This window comes from Cupressus sempervirens, chromosome 1, assembly GCF_028749045.1.
Source record: "Cupressus sempervirens isolate cs-2001-9-10 chromosome 1, ASM2874904v1, whole genome shotgun sequence".
In the NCBI taxonomy this organism is placed as follows: Eukaryota; Viridiplantae; Streptophyta; class Pinopsida; order Cupressales; family Cupressaceae; genus Cupressus; species Cupressus sempervirens.
Window position 1 is genome coordinate 764989151 of NC_143118.1, and position 4775 is coordinate 764993925.

Here is a 4775-nt window from a genome sequence, read left to right on the forward strand (position 1 = left end):
TTGTAAAAGGATTTGCACAGAAAAAGGGAATTGATTTTGATGAGATATTTTCTCTTGTTGTTAAAATGACTTCTATTTGTACTGTTTTAAGTCTTGTGGCTACTGAAGATTTGCCTTTAGAGAAGATGGATGTTAAAACAGCCTTTTTTCATGGTGATTTGGATGAAGAAATATATATGGCTCAGCCACAGGGTTTTGAGGTCAAAGGTAAGGAGAACTTAGTGTGCAAATTGAAGAAAAGTTTATATGGCTTGAAGCAAGCACCTCGGCAATGGTATCTGAAATTTGACACTTTTATGCATGAGCATGGATATAATAGGTGTCATTCAGATTACTGTGTTTATTTTAAGAGGTTGGATGATGGTAGCTACATTATTTTATGTTTATATGTTGATGATATGCTTGTAGCTAGGTCTAACATGGATCATATTAAGGGGCTAAAACGCCAATTAGCACAAGCATTTGCTATGAAGGATTTGGGGGCAGCAAAACAAATCCTTGGTATGAAGATTTGCAGAGATAGGAAGCACAGAACATTGACGCTATCTCAAGCTGATTATGTTGAGAAGGTGTTGCAACGTTTCTCTATGGAGAATATTAAAGCTATCAGCACACCTTTACCTAGTCATTTGAAATTGACTAAGGAGATGTCTCCCAAGACACAGGAAGAGGAGGATAAGATGTCCAAGGTACCCTATGCTTCAGCTGTAGTAAGTTTGATGTATGCTATGGTATGCACTAGGCCAGATATTGCACATGCAGTGGGAGTCGTTAGCAGGTATACGAGTCATCCAGGATTTGAGCATTGGAATGCTGTCAAGTGGATTCTCAGATATTTGAGAGGAACATCCAATAAGTGTTTACACTTTGGGGGCTCTACTACTAATTTACAGGGCTATGTTGACTCAGATTTGGCTGGGGATATTGATACCAGGCAGAGTACTACAGGTTATGTCTTTACTATTGGTGGGGCAGCCGTGAGTTGGTTTTCTAGGTTACAAAAGATTAATGCTCTCTCCACTACCGAGGTAGAGTATGTTGCTGCTACAGAGGCAGCCAAAGAGATGATATGGCTTCAGTTCTTCTTGAAAGAATTGGGAGTTCCTCATAAGGATAATTATTTGTTCACAGATAGTCAGAGTGTCATTCATCTTGCTAAGAATTCGGCTCTGCATTCTAAGACCAAACACATACAGTTGCGGTACCATTTCCTTTGGTCAGTTTTGGAGGATGGACAGTTAAAGCTGGAGAAGATACATACCAATGAAAATCCAGCAAATATGTTGACAAAGGTTGTAACAAGGGAGAAGCTAAACTCCTCTTCAGCTTCGGTTGGTCTTTTAGACTGAACATGAATAAAAGAACAGTAGAGTCCAGGATGGTTTGATCCAATGGGAGCCCCATGTGGTAGTAGTATTGCTACAGGATCAGTCTCCAAGTGGGAGATTGTTGTTTAGTGTGGAGCCTGATTAGTCCCCAAGTGGGAGATTGTTAGATTGTGGTGACTGATCAGGAAAGTACTGTACATACTTCATAAATAGTGGGGTTCAAAAAAAAATTTGGGCAGTAGCCGACATGGTAGCCGACATATTATGGCTAACATATGGCCAACATGTTATAACCCTAAAGTGGTTTAATACTTGTATAAAAGGGCTTAGGGTTGGGTATTTTTCATAATGTTGTGATACGAAATTGATTCTTGCGACGGTATTGAGCTGTAAGGGATTACGGATTGTAATCAGGTTGTAGTCACTGGATTGTAATAAGATCGGACTTGCTGTTTGGTGGACGTAGCCCAGGGATTGGGTGAACCACGTTAAATCTTAGTGCCTTGTGTTCATTTCTGTGTGTTCTATTATTTTTTGTTATTGGTTATATTTGCATGTAGTTTTCTATTTCTGTCCGTTGTTTATCCTAACAAAAGATCCTAAGGTACCCACGTGATAGGCTCACATTTCTAGAGACTACATGAAAAATTTTGTCTTCATATGAGAGAGTGAGGAAGCAACACAAGAAAACCTAGGTATGGCCCATTACTATAAGAGCATTTAGTGTGGTCTAGAAATAAGATATTCTAACTTTTGAGTTTGAGTGGGATTAGTATCTCTTGGATGAATCTAATAGTCCTCATCTTTATTTTGATAACATTGGAAGAGTGTAGTACTTAGCAGGAAAAAAAAATCAACATGAAGATGCAATTGAGAACCATTGGATGAATGGTGTAGATGACTACAAAATTTGTATAAGGGATTATTGTAGGATGACTCTCTATTTGGTAGGTAGTGCTTTGAAGATAAATGTTTCTTTAAAGATAGTGCAACAAGATACTAAGGAGGTCCTTTATCCATTGTATAATAGAGATAAGATATCTAATCAACCTATTATGAATGTAGAGATTTTTTTTTTTATTATTAGACTGCAGGAATCGAGTGCTGCACGACCCCCCTATAAACTGTAGTGCGCCGGGTAAACTTTTTAACGTGATCAGTAGCACTGGCACAACATGCCTACTGGTACCATGGGGATGAGGGAGACTAGAACCCATGACCAACCCCTTGCAATAGGGAAGATTTAGCCAACCGAGCTAGGGCCCCTGCCCTATTATGAATGTAGAGATTGATTGAGAAGAAAATATAGATATTAATCATAGGATGAGGTATGCCATCAAATTAACCAAGGATTGGATCAAAAGACCACTCAGGCTAGATCCAATTCCTCAAAAAATTATCTTCCAAGCTACAACCCACCCAAAAAAAGTTAGAGGAGCCAAGGTAATAGTGCCCACTTTCATAGCTCAGTCTCTAGTAAGGCCAAAAATAGTGCACTAATTTGACAAAGAAGTTGGATATTATAGGTCTTAGAAGGGAAAAGGAAAGAGAAAAATAACTTCACCTCAATAGGCTAAGCCTGAAGAAGGACCAACTCAAGCACCACCACAACAAGGGGCAAAGAATCAACAAGGAGCGGAGAATGTAGAAGTTACATATACCCAGGTAATCCTCAAGTGCCACTAATAGAACAAGGGCAAGGAGGAGCTAAAGAAAAAATAAAAGAAGTATCTCCACCTCAACAAGAAGAAAAGCCCTCCCCATCAGCTCCTAAGAGAAGAAAGATCAAAACTCTAGTCAAGAGGAGACAAAAAATGATTAGAAGAGTTTTTCCTTTTCCATTAGTACTAGAGGTTATCCAAGAAGGAGAAGAAGAAGAGGATGATGAAGAGAAAGAAAATAACTGAGGATGATGAGGACAATGAAGATAACCTCCCTATGATTCAGAGGACTCATCTTGCTATGGCCATAGAGTTAGAATGGAGAATAACCTCCACCATTACACCACCATCCATTCCCACTTAGCCTATTTAGTCTACTACTTTGGAGGATGAGTTGCAGCAATGGATTGATGAACAGGAAGATGAAGGGACTGATATCTTTCAAAAGTTAGATTTTGATTTTATGTCAATAGGCTTTGAGTTGGTGGGCAATAAAATAAGAGATACTCTAGAAAATAAACCTCCATAAGAGGATTGTAGTCAAAAACCACCTTAGTCACAAGGACCTGAAATAATTCCACCATCACCAAATCAAGGTACATTTTGTGTGGATAAATTTGTAGCTACTCCTCTCCCTTTGAGTAATGAAGAAGAATTGGACTAGGTGGAATAGGAAGAAGAGCAAAAACAAATACCCACTAATAAAGTGTCAGAGGAAGGGAAAATATGTGAGGCACCTCAATAGACTTCCCAAGACACCAAGGTGAGAACCATGGACTTGATAGATACAGAGACTCCCAATGTGGATCTCTCACAAAAGGAGAAGACTTCAAAGAGGACTGATAAGGGAAAGAGTATAGCAGGACAAACTCCTTCTTATTCAAAAGGTAAATCTTTGGTGAAACATACTTTAAAATGGTTGAGGAAAGAGGTAATGATTAGAAACAAAAGGAAACAATATTCCACTAAGAAAGAGGGAATTAGAGAATTAATTGTAGCTCTCCAAAAGATGCATGAACACTAGCCTTTGTAATGAGTGACCGAAATCAAGACTTGTTTTCTCATGTTGCTATCCCTCCTCTACATGCAGATATTGAGGAATTGACTCTGAAAGATTATCAAATTAGGGAGATTGTTCTTGGAAAGCCCATGGTAGACACTGCCAAATTAATGGTGACAATGGGAATGAAAGAAGTGTTTAGGCACTTAGAGCAGGATAAGATGGAATTGATAACTCTTTAGAAATAGAATGAGATCCTAAAGGGATGTCTAAATAAAGTAGTTAGTCAATTAGATCTTGAAAATCTTGAGGAGACTCTAAATGAAACACTTGAGAAAAGAGATAAGGAGAATGTGCAACTCGATCCATTTTTGAAATCTTGTCAAAAATGGTGAGAAAGTTTTGAAGAGAAAGGTGTATAGATTACAAAAGGAAATCTTAAACTACTACACCATATGCAGAATAATGTAGATAAGTTAGTGGCCATTTTGAACCAAGATTTTGGGTTAATGGACAAAGTGCATACCTTGAGTAAAGACCTGCAAGCGTTACAATCCATAAAGGGTCAAAGGTATGAGATGTTAATGGATGTATATATAGTAGAAGAGTTAGATAAAATTTATGATTGGATAGAGAAGGTTGTCAATGATAGTAAAGTGATAGAGACTTTACATGCAAATATTCATAAGCTCAAGGATCAAACCCAAGACCAAATTTTGGAGGCAAAGAAACATTACAGTGATGTGTGCTTAGATATTTTTGAAGATGATTCAAGGGATAAATTGA